This window comes from Schistocerca piceifrons, chromosome X (genome assembly GCF_021461385.2).
Source record: "Schistocerca piceifrons isolate TAMUIC-IGC-003096 chromosome X, iqSchPice1.1, whole genome shotgun sequence".
NCBI classification, from domain to species: domain Eukaryota; kingdom Metazoa; phylum Arthropoda; class Insecta; order Orthoptera; family Acrididae; genus Schistocerca; species Schistocerca piceifrons.
The window spans coordinates 940,426,902-940,447,223 of NC_060149.1; positions in this window are offsets into that span (position 1 = coordinate 940,426,902).

Below are 20,322 nucleotides of genomic sequence, written 5' to 3' on the forward strand. Positions count from 1 at the left end.
ACAGGAGAGATTCAAATCATAGAAAGTTAGAGTGTCACTCCTCTTGCACTTAAGTCGGTATTGTGCCTTTTGTATTAAATTCGGATGCAATTTCTGTGTTTCATCGTCAATAAGAAGGCCCAAGGGATACAGTAAACCTTAAGTGAAGCACCGGAATCTGAAACTGGACTCACAGGAGAGGTTCAAATCATAGAATATTAGAGTATCAGTCCTCTTTTACTTAAGTCAGCATTGTGCCTTTTGTATTAAATTCGGATGCAATTTCTGTGATTCATCGTCAATAAGAAGGTCCAAGGGATACAGTAAACCTTAAGTGAAGCATCGTAATTTGAAACTGGACTCACAGGAGAGGTTCAAATCATAGAATGTTAGAGTATCAGTCCTCTTTTACTTAAGTCGCATTGTGCCTTTTGTATTAAATTCGGATGCAATTTCTCTGTTTCATCGTCAATAAGAAGGTCCCAGGGATACAGTAATCCTGAAGTGAAGCATCGGAATCTAAAACTGGACTCACAGGAGAGGTTCAAATCATAGAAAGTTTGAGTGTCATCCTCTTGTACTTAAGTCGGCATTGTGCCTTTTGAATTTAATTCCGATGCAGTTTCCGTGTTTCATCGTCAATAAGAAGGTCCAAGGGATACAGTAAACCTGAAGTGAAACATCGGAATCTAAAACTATACTCACAGGAGAGGTTTAAATCATAGAAAGTGAGAGTGTCAGTCCTCTTTCACCTAAGTCGGAATTGTGAATTTTGAATTTAATTCCGATGCAATTTCTGTGTTCCATCGTCAATAAGAAGGTCTAAGAGATACAGTAAAACAGAAGTGAAGCATTGGAATCTAATACTGGACTCACAGGAGACGTTCAAATCATAGAAAGTGAGAGTGTCAGGCCTAGTACTTAAGTCGGCATTGTGATATTTGTATTAAATTCGGATGCAATTTCTGTGTTTCATTGTCAATAAGAAGGTCCAACGTCCACAGTAAACCAGAAGTGAAGCATCGGAATCTAAAACTGGACTCACAGGAGAGGTTCAAATCAACGAAATTTAGAGTGTCAGTCCTCTTTTACTTAAGTCGGCATTGTGCCTCTTGTATTAAATTCCGATGCAATTTCTGTGTTTCATCGTCAATAAGAAGGTGCAAGGTACACATTAAACCTGATATGAAGCATCCGAATCTAAAACTGGACTCACAGGAGAGGTGCCAATCATAGAAAGTAAGAGTGTCAGTCCTGTTTTACTTAAGTCGGCATTGTGCTTTTTGAATTTATTTCCGATGCAATTTCTGTGTTTCATCGTCAATAAGAAGGTCCAAGGGATACAGTAAACCTGAAGTGAAGCATCGGAATCTAAAAGTGGACTCACAGGAGAGGTTCAAATCATAGAAAGTGAGAGTGTCAGTCCTCTTGTACTGAAGTCGCCCTTGTGCCATTTGTATTAAATTCGGATGCAGTTTCTGTGTCTCATCGTCAATAAGAAGGTCCAAGGAATACAGTAAACCTGTAGTGAAGATTCGGAATCTAAAACTGGACTCACAGGAAAGGTTCAAATCATAGAAAGTTAGAGACTCACTCCTCTTGTACTTAAGTCGGTATTGTGCGTTTTGTATTAAATTCGGATGCAATTTCTGTGTTTCATCGTCAATAAGAAGGTCCAAGAGATACAGTAAACCAGAAGTGAAGCATCGGAATCTAAAACTGGAGTCACAGGAGAGGTTGAAATCAACGAAAGTTAGAGTGTCAGTCCTCTTGTACTTAAGTCGGCATTGTGCCTTTTGAATTTAATTCCGATGCAATTTCTGTGTTTCATCGTCAATCAGAAGGTCCAAGGGATACAGTAAACCTGAAGTGAAACATCGGAATCTCAAACTGGACTCACAGGAGAGGTTCAAATCATAGAAAGTGAGAGTGTCAGTCCTCTTGTACACAAGTCGGCATTGTGCCTTTTGAATTTAATTCCGATGCAATTTCTGTGTTTCATCGTCAATAAGATCGTCCAAGGGATACAGCAAAACCTGAAGTGAAACATCGGTATCTAAAACTATACACACAGGAGAGGTTCAAATCATACAAAGTGAGAGTGACAGCCCTGTTTTACTTAAGTCGGCATTGTGATTTTTGAATTTAATTCCGATGCAATTTCTGGGTTTCATCGTCAATAAGAAGGTCCAAGAGATACAGTAAACCTGAAGTGAAGCATCGTATTCTAAAACTGGAGTCACACGAGAGGTTGAAATCATAGAAAGTTAGAGTGTCAGTCCTCTTGTATTTAAGTCGGCAGTGTGCCTTTTGAATTTAATTCCGATGCAATTTCTGTGTCTCATCGTCAATAAGAAGGTCCAAGGGATACAGTAAACCTGAAGTGAAACATCGGAATCTAAAACTGGACTCACAGGAGAGGTTCAAATCATAGAAAGTGAGAGTGTCAGTCCTCTTGCACTTGAGTCGGCATTGTGCCTTTTGAATTTAATTCCGATGCGATTTCTGTGTTCCATCGTCAATAAGATGGTCCAAGGGATACAGCAAAACCTGAAGTGAAACATCGGTATCAAAAGTATACTCACAGGAGAGGTTCAAATCATAGAAAGTGAGAGTGACAGCCCTCTTTTACTTAAGTCGGCATTGTGATTTTTGAATTTAATTCCGATGCAATTTCTGTGTTTCATCGTCAACAAGAAGGTCCAAGGGATACAGTAAACCTGAAGTGAAGCATCGGAATCTAAAACTGGACTCACAGGAGAGATTCAAATCATAGAAAGTTAGAGTGTCACTCCTCTTGTACTTAAGTCGGTATTGTGCCTTTTGTATTAAATTCGGATGCAATTTCTGTGTTTCATCGTCAATAAGAAGGCCCAAGGGATACAGTAAATCTTAAGTGAAGCACCGGAATCTGAAACTGGACTCACAGGAGAGGTTCAAATCATAGAATATTAGAGTATCAGTCCTCTTTTACTGAAGTCGGCATTGTGCCTTTTGTCTTACATTCGGATGCAATTTCTGTGATTCATCGTCAATAAGAAGGTCCAAGGTATACAGTAAATCTTAAGTGAAGCATCGTAATTTGAAACTGGACTCACAGGAGAGGTTCAAATCATAGAATGTTAGAGTATCAGTCCTCTTTTACTTAAGTCGCATTGTGCCTTTTGTATTAAATTCGGATGCAATTTCTCTGTTTCATCGTCAATAAGAAGGTCCCAGGGATACAGTAATCCTGATGTGAACGATCGGAATCTAAAACTGGACTCACAGGAGAGGTTCAAATCATAGAAAGTTAGAGTGTCTTCCTCTTGTACTTAAGTCGGCATTCTACCTTTTGAATTTAATTCCGATGGAATTTCTGTGTTTCATCGTCAATAAGAAGGTCCAAGGGATACAGTAAACCTGAAGTGAAACATCGGAATCTAAAACTATACTCACAGGAGAGGTTTAAATCATAGAAAGTGAGAGTGTCAGTCCTCTTTCACTTAAGTCGGAATTGTGAATTTTGAATTTAATTCCGATGCAATTTCTGTGTTGCATCGTCAATAAGAAGGTCTAAGAGATACAGTAAACCTGAAGTGAAGCATCGGAATCTAAAACTGGACTCACAGGAGACGTTCAAATCATAGAAAGTGAGAGTGTCAGGCCTAGTACTTAAGTCGGCATTGTGATATTTGTATTAAATTCGGATGCAATTTCTGTGTTTCATTGTCAATAAGAAGGTCCAACGTCCACAGTAAACCTGAAGTGAAGCATCGGAATCTAAAACTGGACTCACAGGAGAGGTTCAAATCATCGAAAGTTAGAGTGTTAGTCCTCTTTTACTTAAGTCGGCATTGTGCCTTTTGTATTAAATTCCGATGCAATTTCTGTGTTTCATCGTCAATAAGAAGGTGCAAGGTATACATTAAACCTGATATGAAGCATCCGAATCTAAAACTGGACTCACAGGAGAGGTGCCAATCATAGAGAGGGAGAGTGTCAGTCCTCTTTTACTTAAGTCGGCATTGTGCTTTTTGAATTTATTTCCGATACAATTTCTGTGTTTCATCGTCAATAAGAAGGTCCAAGGGATACAGTAAACCTGAAGTGAAGCATCGGAATCTAAAACTGGACTCACAGGAGAGGTTCAAATCATAGAAAGTGAGAGTGTCAGTCCTCTTGTACTGAAGTCGCCCTTGTGCCATTTGTATTAAATTCGGATGCAGTTTCTGTGTTTAATCGTCAATAAGAAGGTCCAAGGAATACAGTAAACCTGAAGTGAAGATTCGGAATCTAAAACTGGACTCACAGGAAAGGTTCAAATCATAGAAAGTTAGAGACTCACTCCTCTTGTACTTAAGTCGGTATTGTGCGTTTTGTATTAAATTCGGATGCAATTTCTGTGTTTCATCGTCAATAAGAAGGACCAAGAGATACAGTAAACCAGAAGTGAAGCATCGGATTCTAAAACTGGAGTCACAGGAGAGGTTCAAATCATCGAAAGTTAGAGTGTTAGTCCTCTTGTACTTAAGTCGGCATTGTGCCTTTTGTATTAAATTCCGATGCAATTTCTGTGTTTCATCGTCAATAAGAAGGTGCAAGGTATACATTAAACCTGATATGAAGCATCCGAATCTAAAACTGGACTCACAGGAGAGGTGCCAATCATAGAAAGTGAGAGTGTCAGTCCTCTTGTACTTAAGTCGGCATTGTGATTTTTTAATTTAAATCCGATGCGATTTCTGTATTTCATCGCCAATAAGAAGGTCCAAGAGATACAGTAAACCTGAAGTGAAGCATCGGAATCTAAAACTGGACTCACAGGGGACGTTCAAATCATAGAAAGTGAGTGTGTCAGTCCTCTTGTACTTAAGTCGGCATTGTGCCATTTGTATTAAATTCGGATGCAATTTCTGTGTGTCATTGTCAATAAGAAGGTCCAAGGGATACAGTAAACCTGAAGTGAAGCATCGGAATCTAAAAGTGGACTCACAGGAGAGGTTCAAATCATAGAAAGTGAGAGTGTCAGTCCACTTGTAATTAAGACGGCATTATGCCATTTGTATATACATTATGATACAATTTCTGTGTTTCATCGTCAATAAGAAGGTCCAAGGGGTACAGTAAACCTGAAATGAAGCATCGGAATCTAAAACTGGACTCACAGGAGAGGTTCAAATCATAGAAAGTTAGAGACTCACTCCTCTTGTACTTAAGTCGGTATTGTGCGTTTTGTATTAAATTCGGATGCAATTTCTGTGTTTCATCGTCAATAAGAAGGTCCAAGAGATACAGTAAACCAGAAGTGAAGCATCGGAATCTAAAACTGGAGTCACAGGAGAGGTTGAAATCAACGAAATTTAGAGTGTCAGTCCTCTTGTACTTAAGTCGGCATTGTGCCATTTGTATTAAATACGGATGCAATTTCAGTGTTTCATTGTCAATAAGAAGGTCTAAGGGATACAGTTAACCTGAAGTGAAGCATCGGAATTTAAACTAGACTCACAGGAGAGTTTCAAATCATCGAAAGTTAGAGTGTCAGTCCTCTTTCACTTAAGTCGGCATTGTGCCTTTTGTGTTAAATTCCGATGCAATTTCTGTGTTTCATCGTCAATAAGATGGTGCAAGGTATACATTAAACCTGAAGTGAAGCATCGGAATCTAAGACTGGACTCACAGGAGAGGTTCAAATCATAGAAAGTTAGAGTGTCAGTCCTTCTGTACTTAAGTCGGCATTGTGCCTTTTGAATTTAATTCCGATGCAATTTCTGTGTTTCATCGTGAATAAGAGGGTCCAAGGGATACAGTAAACCTGAAGTGAAGCATTGGAATCTAAAACTGGACTCACAGGAGAGGTTCAAATCATAGAAAGTGAGAGTGTCAGTCCTCTTTTCCTTAAGTCGGCATTGTGCTTTTTGAATTTAATTTCGATGCAATTTCTGTGTTTCATCGTCAATAAGAAGGTCCAAGGGATACAGTAAACCTAAAGTGAAGCATCGGAATCTAAAACTGGACTCAAAGGAGAGGTTCAAATCATAGAAAGTGAGAGTGTCAGTCCTCTTGTACTTAAGTCGGCATTGTGCCTTTTGAATTTAATTCCGATGCAATTTCTGTGTTTCATCGTCAATAAGAAGGTCCAAGGGATACAGCAAAACCTGAAGTGAAACATCGGAATCTAAAACTATACTCACAATAGAGGTTCAAATCATAGAAAGTGAGAGTGACATCCCTCTTTTACTTAAGTCGGAATTGTAATTTTTGAATTAAATTCCGATGCAATTTCTGTGTTTCATCGTCAATTAGAAGGTCCAAAAGATACAGTAAACCTGAAGTGAAGCATCGGAAAGTAAAACTGGACTCACAGGCGACGTTCATATCATAGAATGTGAGAGTGTCAGTCCTCTTGTACTTAAGTCGGCATTGTGCCTTTTGTATTAAATTCCGATGCGATTTCTGGGTGTCATCGTCAATAAGAGGGTGCAATGTATACAGTAAACCTGAAGCGAGGCATCGGAATCTAAAACTGGACTCTCAGGACAGGTTCAAATCATAGAAAGTGAGAGTGTCAGTCCTCTTGTACTTAGGTCGGCATTGTGCCGTTTGTATTAAATTCGGATGCAATTTCTGTGTTTCATTGTCAATAAGAATGTCCAAGGGATACAATAAACCTGAAGTGACGCATCGGAACCTAAAACTGGGCTCACAGGAGAGGTTCAAATCATCGAAAGTTAGAGTGTCAGTCCTCTTTAACTTAACTCGGCATTGTGCCTTTTGTATTAAATTCCGATGCTATTTCTGTGTTTCATTGTCAATATGAAGGTCCAAGGGATACAGTAAACCTGAAGTGAAGCATCGGAATCTAAAAGTGGACTCACAGGAGAGGTTCAAATCATAGAAAGTGAGAGTGTCAGTCCACTAGTAATTAAGACGGCATTATGCCATTTGTATATACATTCAGATGCAATCTCTGTGTTTCATCGTGAATAAGAAGGTCCAAGTGGTACAGTAAACCTGAAGTGAAGCATCAGAATCTAAAACTGGACTCACAGGAGAGGTTCAAATCGTAGACAGTTAGAGACTCACTCCTCTTGTACTTATGTCGGTATTGTGCGCTTAGTATTAAATTCGGATGCAATTTCTGTGTTTTATCGTCAATAAGAAGGTCCTAGGGATACAGTAAACCTGAAGTGAAATATCGGAATCTAAAACTGGACTCACAGGAGAGGTTCAAATCATAGAAAGTGAGAGTGTCAGTCCTCTCGTACTTAAGTCGGCATTGAGCCATTTGTATTATATTCGAATGCAATTTCTGTGTTTCATCGTCAATAAGAAGGTCCAAGGGATACAGTTAACCTGAAGTGAAGCATCGGAATCTAAAACTGGACTCACAGGAGAGGTTCAAATCATAGAAAGTTAGAGTGTCAGTCCTCTTTTACTTAAGTCGGCATTGTGCCTTTTGAATTTAATTCCGATGCAATTTCTGTGTTTCATCGTCAATAAGAAGGTCCAAGGGATACAGCAAAACCTGAAGTGAAACATCGGAATCTGAAACTATACTCACAATAGAGGTTCAAATCATAGAAAGTGAGAGTGACAGCCCTCTTTTACTTAAGTCGGCAGTGCGAGATTTGAATTTAATTCCGATGCAATTTCTGTGTTTCATCGTCAATAAGAAGGTGCAAGGTATACATTAAACCTGAAGTGAAGCATCGGAATCTAAAACTGGACTCACTGGAGAGGTTCAAACCATAGTCCGTCTGTAGTTAAGTCGGCATTGTGCCTTTTGAATTTAATTCCGATGCAGTTTCTGTGTTTCATCGTCGATAAGAAGGTCCAAGACATACAGTGAACGTGAAGTGAAGCATCGGAATCTAAAACTGGACTCACAGGAGACGTTCGTATCATAGAAAGTGACAGTGTCAGTCCTCTTGTACTTATGTCGGCATTGTGCCATTTGTATTAAATTCGGATGCAATTTCTGTGTTTCATTGTCAATAAGAAGGTCTAAGGGATACAGTAAACCTGAAGTGAAGCATCGGAATCTAAAACTGGACTCACAGGAGAGGTTCAAATCATCGAAAGTTAGAGTGTCAGTCCTCCTGTTCTTAAGTCGGCATTGAGCCAATTGTATTAAATTCGGATACAGTTTCTGTTATTCATCTTCAATAAGAAGGTCCAAGGGATACAGTAAACCTGAAGTGAAGCATCGGAATCTAAAACTGGACTCACAGGAGCGGTTCAAATCATAGAAAGTGAGAGTGTCAGTCCTCTTGTACTTAAGTCGGCGTTGAGCCATTTGTATTAAATTCGGATGCAATTTCTGTGTTTCATCGTCAATAAGAAGGTCCAAGGGATACAGTAAACCTGAAGTGAAGCATCGGAATCTAGAACTGGACTCACAGAAGAGGTTCAAATCGTAGAAAGTGAGAGTGTCAGTCCTCTTGTACTTAAGTCGGCATTGTGCCAATTGTATTAAATTCGGATACAGTTTCTGTTATTCATCGTCAATAAGATGGTCCAAGGGATACAGTAAACCTGAAGTGAAGCATCGGAATCTAAAACTGGAGTCACAGGAGAGATTCAAATCATAGAAAGTTAGAGTGTCACTCCTCTTTTACCTAAGTCGGAATTGTGAATTTTGAATTTAATTCCGATGCAATTTCTGTGTTCCATCGTCAATAAGAAGGTCCAAGGGATACAGTAAACCTTAAGTGAAGCATCGTAATTTGAAACTGGACTCACAGGAGAGGTTCAAATCATAGAATGTTAGAGTATCAGTCCTCTTTTACTTAAGTCGCATTGTGCCTTTTGTATTAAATTCGGATGCAATTTCTCTGTTTCATCGTCAATAAGAAGGTCCCAGGGATACAGTAATCCTGAAGTGAAGCATCGGAATCTAAAACTGGACTCACAGGAGAGGTTCAAATCATAGAAAGTTTGAGTGTCATCCTCTTGTACTTAAGTCGGCATTGTGCCTTTTGAATTTAATTCCGATGCAATTTCCGTGTTTCATCGTCAATAAGAAGGTCCAAGGGATACAGTAAACCTGAAGTGAAACATCGGAATCTAAAACTATACTCACAGGAGAGGTTTAAATCATAGAAAGTGAGAGTGTCAGTCCTCTTTCACCTAAGTCGGAATTGTGAATTTTGAATTTAATTCCGATGCAATTTCTGTGTTCCATCGTCAATAAGAAGGTCTAAGAGATACAGTAAAACAGAAGTGAAGCATTGGAATCTAATACTGGACTCACAGGAGACGTTCAAATCATAGAAAGTGAGAGTGTCAGGCCTAGTACTTAAGTCGGCATTGTGATATTTGTATTAAATTCGGATGCAATTTCTGTGTTTCATTGTCAATAAGAAGGTCCAACGTCCACAGTAAACCAGAAGTGAAGCATCGGAATCTAAAACTGGACTCACAGGAGAGGTTCAAATCAACGAAATTTAGAGTGTCAGTCCTCTTTTACTTAAGTCGGCATTGTGCCTCTTGTATTAAATTCCGATGCAATTTCTGTGTTTCATCGTCAATAAGAAGGTGCAAGGTACACATTAAACCTGATATGAAGCATCCGAATCTAAAACTGGACTCACAGGAGAGGTGCCAATCATAGAAAGTAAGAGTGTCAGTCCTGTTTTACTTAAGTCGGCATTGTGCTTTTTGAATTTATTTCCGATGCAATTTCTGTGTTTCATCGTCAATAAGAAGGTCCAAGGGATACAGTAAACCTGAAGTGAAGCATCGGAATCTAAAAGTGGACTCACAGGAGAGGTTCAAATCATAGAAAGTGAGAGTGTCAGTCCTCTTGTACTGAAGTCGCCCTTGTGCCATTTGTATTAAATTCGGATGCAGTTTCTGTGTCTCATCGTCAATAAGAAGGTCCAAGGAATACAGTAAACCTGTAGTGAAGATTCGGAATCTAAAACTGGACTCACAGGAAAGGTTCAAATCATAGAAAGTTAGAGACTCACTCCTCTTGTACTTAAGTCGGTATTGTGCGTTTTGTATTAAATTCGGATGCAATTTCTGTGTTTCATCGTCAATAAGAAGGTCCAAGAGATACAGTAAACCAGAAGTGAAGCATCGGAATCTAAAACTGGAGTCACAGGAGAGGTTGAAATCAACGAAAGTTAGAGTGTCAGTCCTCTTGTACTTAAGTCGGCATTGTGCCTTTTGAATTTAATTCCGATGCAATTTCTGTGTTTCATCGTCAATCAGAAGGTCCAAGGGATACAGTAAACCTGAAGTGAAACATCGGAATCTCAAACTGGACTCACAGGAGAGGTTCAAATCATAGAAAGTGAGAGTGTCAGTCCTCTTGTACACAAGTCGGCATTGTGCCTTTTGAATTTAATTCCGATGCAATTTCTGTGTTTCATCGTCAATAAGATCGTCCAAGGGATACAGCAAAACCTGAAGTGAAACATCGGTATCTAAAACTATACACACAGGAGAGGTTCAAATCATACAAAGTGAGAGTGACAGCCCTGTTTTACTTAAGTCGGCATTGTGATTTTTGAATTTAATTCCGATGCAATTTCTGGGTTTCATCGTCAATAAGAAGGTCCAAGAGATACAGTAAACCTGAAGTGAAGCATCGTATTCTAAAACTGGAGTCACACGAGAGGTTGAAATCATAGAAAGTTAGAGTGTCAGTCCTCTTGTATTTAAGTCGGCAGTGTGCCTTTTGAATTTAATTCCGATGCAATTTCTGTGTCTCATCGTCAATAAGAAGGTCCAAGGGATACAGTAAACCTGAAGTGAAACATCGGAATCTAAAACTGGACTCACAGGAGAGGTTCAAATCATAGAAAGTGAGAGTGTCAGTCCTCTTGCACTTGAGTCGGCATTGTGCCTTTTGAATTTAATTCCGATGCGATTTCTGTGTTCCATCGTCAATAAGATGGTCCAAGGGATACAGCAAAACCTGAAGTGAAACATCGGTATCAAAAGTATACTCACAGGAGAGGTTCAAATCATAGAAAGTGAGAGTGACAGCCCTCTTTTACTTAAGTCGGCATTGTGATTTTTGAATTTAATTCCGATGCAATTTCTGTGTTTCATCGTCAACAAGAAGGTCCAAGGGATACAGTAAACCTGAAGTGAAGCATCGGAATCTAAAACTGGACTCACAGGAGAGATTCAAATCATAGAAAGTTAGAGTGTCACTCCTCTTGTACTTAAGTCGGTATTGTGCCTTTTGTATTAAATTCGGATGCAATTTCTGTGTTTCATCGTCAATAAGAAGGCCCAAGGGATACAGTAAATCTTAAGTGAAGCACCGGAATCTGAAACTGGACTCACAGGAGAGGTTCAAATCATAGAATATTAGAGTATCAGTCCTCTTTTACTGAAGTCGGCATTGTGCCTTTTGTCTTACATTCGGATGCAATTTCTGTGATTCATCGTCAATAAGAAGGTCCAAGGTATACAGTAAATCTTAAGTGAAGCATCGTAATTTGAAACTGGACTCACAGGAGAGGTTCAAATCATAGAATGTTAGAGTATCAGTCCTCTTTTACTTAAGTCGCATTGTGCCTTTTGTATTAAATTCGGATGCAATTTCTCTGTTTCATCGTCAATAAGAAGGTCCCAGGGATACAGTAATCCTGATGTGAACCATCGGAATCTAAAACTGGACTCACAGGAGAGGTTCAAATCATAGAAAGTTAGAGTGTCATCCTCTTGTACTTAAGTCGGCATTCTACCTTTTGAATTTAATTCCGATGGAATTTCTGTGTTTCATCGTCAATAAGAAGGTCCAAGGGATACAGTAAACCTGAAGTGAAACATCGGAATCTAAAACTATACTCACAGGAGAGGTTTAAATCATAGAAAGTGAGAGTGTCAGTCCTCTTTCACTTAAGTCGGAATTGTGAATTTTGAATTTAATTCCGATGCAATTTCTGTGTTGCATCGTCAATAAGAAGGTCTAAGAGATACAGTAAACCTGAAGTGAAGCATCGGAATCTAAAACTGGACTCACAGGAGACGTTCAAATCATAGAAAGTGAGAGTGTCAGGCCTAGTACTTAAGTCGGCATTGTGATATTTGTATTAAATTCGGATGCAATTTCTGTGTTTCATTGTCAATAAGAAGGTCCAACGTCCACAGTAAACCTGAAGTGAAGCATCGGAATCTAAAACTGGACTCACAGGAGAGGTTCAAATCATCGAAAGTTAGAGTGTTAGTCCTCTTTTACTTAAGTCGGCATTGTGCCTTTTGTATTAAATTCCGATGCAATTTCTGTGTTTCATCGTCAATAAGAAGGTGCAAGGTATACATTAAACCTGATATGAAGCATCCGAATCTAAAACTGGACTCACAGGAGAGGTGCCAATCATAGAGAGGGAGAGTGTCAGTCCTCTTTTACTTAAGTCGGCATTGTGCTTTTTGAATTTATTTCCGATACAATTTCTGTGTTTCATCGTCAATAAGAAGGTCCAAGGGATACAGTAAACCTGAAGTGAAGCATCGGAATCTAAAACTGGACTCACAGGAGAGGTTCAAATCATAGAAAGTGAGAGTGTCAGTCCTCTTGTACTGAAGTCGCCCTTGTGCCATTTGTATTAAATTCGGATGCAGTTTCTGTGTTTAATCGTCAATAAGAAGGTCCAAGGAATACAGTAAACCTGAAGTGAAGATTCGGAATCTAAAACTGGACTCACAGGAAAGGTTCAAATCATAGAAAGTTAGAGACTCACTCCTCTTGTACTTAAGTCGGTATTGTGCGTTTTGTATTAAATTCGGATGCAATTTCTGTGTTTCATCGTCAATAAGAAGGACCAAGAGATACAGTAAACCAGAAGTGAAGCATCGGATTCTAAAACTGGAGTCACAGGAGAGGTTCAAATCATCGAAAGTTAGAGTGTTAGTCCTCTTGTACTTAAGTCGGCATTGTGCCTTTTGTATTAAATTCCGATGCAATTTCTGTGTTTCATCGTCAATAAGAAGGTGCAAGGTATACATTAAACCTGATATGAAGCATCCGAATCTAAAACTGGACTCACAGGAGAGGTGCCAATCATAGAAAGTGAGAGTGTCAGTCCTCTTGTACTTAAGTCGGCATTGTGATTTTTTAATTTAAATCCGATGCAATTTCTGTATTTCATCGCCAATAAGAAGGTCCAAGAGATACAGTAAACCTGAAGTGAAGCATCGGAATCTAAAACTGGACTCACAGGGGACGTTCAAATCATAGAAAGTGAGTGTGTCAGTCCTCTTGTACTTAAGTCGGCATTGTGCCATTTGTATTAAATTCGGATGCAATTTCTGTGTGTCATTGTCAATAAGAAGGTCCAAGGGATACAGTAAACCTGAAGTGAAGCATCGGAATCTAAAAGTGGACTCACAGGAGAGGTTCAAATCATAGAAAGTGAGAGTGTCAGTCCACTTGTAATTAAGACGGCATTATGCCATTTGTATATACATTATGATACAATTTCTGTGTTTCATCGTCAATAAGAAGGTCCAAGGGGTACAGTAAACCTGAAATGAAGCATCGGAATCTAAAACTGGACTCACAGGAGAGGTTCAAATCATAGAAAGTTAGAGACTCACTCCTCTTGTACTTAAGTCGGTATTGTGCGTTTTGTATTAAATTCGGATGCAATTTCTGTGTTTCATCGTCAATAAGAAGGTCCAAGAGATACAGTAAACCAGAAGTGAAGCATCGGAATCTAAAACTGGAGTCACAGGAGAGGTTGAAATCAACGAAATTTAGAGTGTCAGTCCTCTTGTACTTAAGTCGGCATTGTGCCATTTGTATTAAATACGGATGCAATTTCAGTGTTTCATTGTCAATAAGAAGGTCTAAGGGATACAGTTAACCTGAAGTGAAGCATCGGAATTTAAACTAGACTCACAGGAGAGTTTCAAATCATCGAAAGTTAGGGTGTCAGTCCTCTTTCACTTAAGTCGGCATTGTGCCTTTTGTGTTAAATTCCGATGCAATTTCTGTGTTTCATCGTCAATAAGATGGTGCAAGGTATACATTAAACCTGAAGTGAAGCATCGGAATCTAAGACTGGACTCACAGGAGAGGTTCAAATCATAGAAAGTTAGAGTGTCAGTCCTTCTGTACTTAAGTCGGCATTGTGCCTTTTGAATTTAATTCCGATGCAATTTCTGTGTTTCATCGTGAATAAGAGGGTCCAAGGGATACAGTAAACCTGAAGTGAAGCATTGGAATCTAAAACTGGACTCACGGGAGAGGTTCAAATCATAGAAAGTGAGAGTGTCAGTCCTCTTTTCCTTAAGTCGGCATTGTGCTTTTTGAATTTAATTTCGATGCAATTTCTGTGTTTCATCGTCAATAAGAAGGTCCAAGGGATACAGTAAACCTAAAGTGAAGCATCGGAATCTAAAACTGGACTCAAAGGAGAGGTTCAAATCATAGAAAGTGAGAGTGTCAGTCCTCTTGTACTTAAGTCGGCATTGTGCCTTTTGAATTTAATTCCGATGCAATTTCTGTGTTTCATCGTCAATAAGAAGGTCCAAGGGATACAGCAAAACCTGAAGTGAAACATCGGAATCTAAAACTATACTCACAATAGAGGTTCAAATCATAGAAAGTGAGAGTGACATCCCTCTTTTACTTAAGTCGGAATTGTAATTTTTGAATTAAATTCCGATGCAATTTCTGTGTTTCATCGTCAATTAGAAGGTCCAAAAGATACAGTAAACCTGAAGTGAAGCATCGGAAAGTAAAACTGGACTCACAGGCGACGTTCATATCATAGAATGTGAGAGTGTCAGTCCTCTTGTACTTAATTCGGCATTGTGCCTTTTGTATTAAATTCCGATGCGATTTCTGGGTGTCATCGTCAATAAGAGGGTGCAATGTATACAGTAAACCTGAAGCGAGGCATCGGAATCTAAAACTGGACTCTCAGGACAGGTTCAAATCATAGAAAGTGAGAGTGTCAGTCCTCTTGTACTTAGGTCGGCATTGTGCCGTTTGTATTAAATTCGGATGCAATTTCTGTGTTTCATTGTCAATAAGAATGTCCAAGGGATACAATAAACCTGAAGTGACGCATCGGAACCTAAAACTGGGCTCACAGGAGAGGTTCAAATCATCGAAAGTTAGAGTGTCAGTCCTCTTTAACTTAACTCGGCATTGTGCCTTTTGTATTAAATTCCGATGCTATTTCTGTGTTTCATTGTCAATATGAAGGTCCAAGGGATACAGTAAACCTGAAGTGAAGCATCGGAATCTAAAAGTGGACTCACAGGAGAGGTTCAAATCATAGAAAGTGAGAGTGTCAGTCCACTAGTAATTAAGACGGCATTATGCCATTTGTATATACATTCAGATGCAATCTCTGTGTTTCATCGTGAATAAGAAGGTCCAAGTGGTACAGTAAACCTGAAGTGAAGCATCAGAATCTAAAACTGGACTCACAGGAGAGGTTCAAATCGTAGACAGTTAGAGACTCACTCCTCTTGTACTTATGTCGGTATTGTGCGCTTAGTATTAAATTCGGATGCAATTTCTGTGTTTTATCGTCAATAAGAAGGTCCTAGGGATACAGTAAACCTGAAGTGAAATATCGGAATCTAAAACTGGACTCACAGGAGAGGTTCAAATCATAGAAAGTGAGAGTGTCAGTCCTCTCGTACTTAAGTCGGCATTGAGCCATTTGTATTATATTCGAATGCAATTTCTGTGTTTCATCGTCAATAAGAAGGTCCAAGGGATACAGTTAACCTGAAGTGAAGCATCGGAATCTAAAACTGGACTCACAGGAGAGGTTCAAATCATAGAAAGTTAGAGTGTCAGTCCTCTTTTACTTAAGTCGGCATTGTGCCTTTTGAATTTAATTCCGATGCAATTTCTGTGTTTCATCGTCAATAAGAAGGTCCAAGGGATACAGCAAAACCTGAAGTGAAACATCGGAATCTGAAACTATACTCACAATAGAGGTTCAAATCATAGAAAGTGAGAGTGACAGCCCTCTTTTACTTAAGTCGGCAGTGCGAGATTTGAATTTAATTCCGATGCAATTTCTGTGTTTCATCGTCAATAAGAAGGTGCAAGGTATACATTAAACCTGAAGTGAAGCATCGGAATCTAAAACTGGACTCACTGGAGAGGTTCAAACCATAGTCCGTCTGTAGTTAAGTCGGCATTGTGCCTTTTGAATTTAATTCCGATGCAGTTTCTGTGTTTCATCGTCGATAAGAAGGTCCAAGACATACAGTGAACGTGAAGTGAAGCATCGGAATCTAAAACTGGACTCACAGGAGACGTTCGTATCATAGAAAGTGACAGTGTCAGTCCTCTTGTACTTATGTCGGCATTGTGCCATTTGTATTAAATTCGGATGCAATTTCTGTGTTTCATTGTCAATAAGAAGGTCTAAGGGATACAGTAAACCTGAAGTGAAGCATCGGAATCTAAAACTGGACTCACAGGAGAGGTTCAAATCATCGAAAGTTAGAGTGTCAGTCCTCCTGTTCTTAAGTCGGCATTGAGCCAATTGTATTAAATTCGGATACAGTTTCTGTTATTCATCTTCAATAAGAAGGTCCAAGGGATACAGTAAACCTGAAGTGAAGCATCGGAATCTAAAACTGGACTCACAGGAGCGGTTCAAATCATAGAAAGTGAGAGTGTCAGTCCTCTTGTACTTAAGTCGGCGTTGAGCCATTTGTATTAAATTCGGATGCAATTTCTGTGTTTCATCGTCAATAAGAAGGTCCAAGGGATACAGTAAACCTGAAGTGAAGCATCGGAATCTAGAACTGGACTCACAGAAGAGGTTCAAATCGTAGAAAGTGAGAGTGTCAGTCCTCTTGTACTTAAGTCGGCATTGTGCCAATTGTATTAAATTCGGATACAGTTTCTGTTATTCATCGTCAATAAGATGGTCCAAGGGATACAGTAAACCTGAAGTGAAGCATCGGAATCTAAAACTGGAGTCACAGGAGAGATTCAAATCATAGAAAGTTAGAGTGTCACTCCTCTTGTACTTAAGTCCGTATTGTGCCTTTTGTATTAAATTCGGATGCAATATCTGTGTTTCATCGTCAATAAGTAGGTCCAAGGGATACAGTAAACCTTAAGTGAAGCATCGGAATTTGAAACTGGACTCATAGGAGAGGTTCAAATCATAGAATGCTAGAGTATCAGTCCTCTTTTACTTAAGTCGCATTGTGCCTTTTGTATTAAATTCGGATGCAATTTCTCTGTTTCATCGTCAATAAGAAGGTCCCAGGGATACAGTAATCCTGAAGTGAAACATCGGAATCTTATAGTGGACTCACAGGAGAGGTTCAAATCATAGAAAGTGAGAGCGTCAGTCCTCTTGTAGTTAAGTCGGCATTGTGCCTTTTGAATTTAATTCCGATGCAATTTCTGTGTTACATAGTCAATAGAAAGGTCCAAGGGATACAGTAAACCTGAAGTGAAACATCGGAATCTAAAACTATACTCACAGGAGTGGTTCAAATCAATGAAAGTGAGAGTGTCGTCCTCTTTTACTTAAGTCGGCATTGTGAATTTTGAATTTAATTCCGATGCAACTTCTGAGTTTCATCGTCAATAAGAAGGTCTAAGAGATACAGTAAACCTGAAGTGAAGCATCGGAATCTAAAACTGGACTCACAGGGGCGTTCAAATTATAGAAAGTGATAGTGTCAGTCCTCTTGTACTTAAGTCGGCATTGTGATATTTGTATTCAATTCGGATGCAATTTCTGTGTTTCATTGTCAATAAGAAGGTCCAAGGTCCACAGTAAACATGAAGTGAAGCATCGGATCTAAAACTGGACTCACAGGAGAGGTTCAAATCATCGAAAGTTAGAGTGTCAGTCTACTTTTACTTAAGTCGGCATTGTGCCTTTTGTATTAAATTCCGATGCAATTACTGTGTTTCATCGTCAATAAGAAGGTGCAAGGTATACATTAAACCTGAAGTGAAGCATCGGAATCTAAAACTGGACTCACAGGAAAGGTTCAAATCATAGAAAGTTACAGTGTCAGTCCTTCTGTACTTAAGTCGGCATTGTGCCTTTTGAATTTAGTTACGATGCAATTTCTGTGTTTCATCGTCAATAAGAAGGTACAAGAGAATCAGTAATCCGGAAATGAAGCATCGGAATCTAAAACTGGACTCACAGGAGAGGTTCAAATCATAGAAAGTTAGAGTGTCAGTCCTCTTGTACTTAAGTCGGCATTGTGCCTTTTGAATTTTGTTACGATGCAATTTCTGTGATTCATTGTCAATGAGAAGGTCCAAGGGACCTGAAGTGACGCATCGGAATCTAAAACTGGGCTCACAGGAGAGGTTCAAATCATCGAAAGTTAGAGTGTCAGTCCTCTTTTACTAAAGTCGGCATTGTGCCTTTTGTATTAAATTCCGATGCAATTTCTGTGTTTCATCGTCAATAAGAATGTCCAAGGGATACAGTAAAACTGAAGTGATGCATCGGAATCTAAAACTGGACTCACAGGAGAGGTTCAAATCGTAGAAAGTGAGAGTGTCAGTCGTCTTTTACTTAAGTCGGCATTGTGCCATTTGTATTAAATTCGGATCCAATTTCTGTGTTTCAACGTCATTAAGAAGGTGCAAGGTATACAGTAAACCTGAAGTGAAGCATCGGAATCTAAAACTGGACTCACAGGAGAGGTTCAAATCATAGAAAGTTAGAGTGTCAGTCCTTCTGTACTTAAGTCGGCATTGTGCCTTTTGAATTTAATTCCGATGCAATTACTGTGTTTCATCGTCAATAAGAAGGTCCAAGGGATACAGTAAACCTGAAGTGATGCATCGGAATCTAAAACTGGACTCACAGGAGAGGTTCAAATAATAGAATGTGAGAGTTTCAGTCCTCTTGTACTTAAGTCGGCATTATGCCATTTGTATTAAATTCGGATGCCGTTTCTGTGTTTCATCGCAATAAGAGGGTGCAAGGGATACAGTGAACCTGAAGTGAAATATCGGAATCTAAAACTGGACTCACAGGAGAGATTCAAATCATAGAAAGATAGAGTGTCACTCCTCTTGTACTTAAGTCGGTATTGTGCCTTTTGTATTAAATTCCGATGCAATTTCTGTGTTTCATCGTAAATAAGAAGCCCCAAGGGATACAGTATACCGTAAGTGAAGCACCGGAATCTGAAACTGGACTCACAGGAGAGGTTCAAATCATAGAATGTTTGAGTATCAGTCCTCTTTTACTTAAGTCGGCATTGTGCCTTTTGTATTAAATTTGGATGCAATTTCTGTGTTTCATCGTAAATAAGAAGGTCCAAGGGATACAGTAATCCAGAAATGAAGCATCGGAATCTAAAACCGGACTCACAGGAGAGATTCAAATCATAGAAAGTTAGAGTGTCAGTCCTCTTTTACTTAAGTCGGCATTGTGCATTTAGTATTAAATTCCGATGCGATTTCTGGGTTTCATCGTCAATAAGAAGGTGCAATGTATACAGTAAACCTGAAGCGAAGCATTGGAATATAAAACTGGACTCACAGGTCAGGTTCAAATCATAGAAAGTGAGAGTGTCAGTCCTCTTGTACTTAAGTCGGCATTGTGCCATTTTTATTAAATTCGGATGCAATTTCTGTGTTTCATTGTCAATAAGAAGGGCCTAGAGATACAGTAAACCTGAAGTGACGCATCGGAATCTAAAACTGGGCTCACAGGAGAGGTTCAAATCATCGAAAGATAGATTGTCAGTTCTCTTTTACTTAAGTCGACATTGTGCCTTTTGTATTAAATTCCGATGCAATTTCTATGTTTCATCGTCAATAAGAAGGTCCAAGGGATACAGTAAACCTGAAGTGAAGCATCAGAATCTAAAACTGGACTCACAGGAGAGGTTCAAATCATAGAAAGTGAGAGAGTCAGTCCTCTTTTACCTAAGTCGGCATTGTGCTTTTTGAATTTAATTCCGATGCAATTTCTGTGTTTCATCGTCAATAAGAAGGTCCAAGAGATACAGTAAACCTGAAGTGAAGCATCGGAATCTAAAACTGGACTCACAGAAGAGGTTCAAATCATAGAAATTGAGAGTGTCAGTCCTCTTGTACTTAAGTAGGCATTGTGCTATTTGTATTAAATTCGGATGCAGTTTCTGTGTTTCATCGTCAATAAGAAGGTCCAAGGGATACAGTAAACCGGAAGTGAAGCATCAGAATCTATAACTGGAGTCACAGGAGAGATTCAAATCATAGAAAGGTAGAGTGTCACTCCTCTTGTACTTAAGTCGGTATTGTGCCTTTTGTATTAAATTCGGATGCAATTTCTGTGTTTCATCGTCAATATGAAGGTCCAAGGGATACAGTAAACATTAAGTGAAGCATCGGAATTTGAAACTGGACTCACAGGAGAGGTTCAAATCATAGAATGT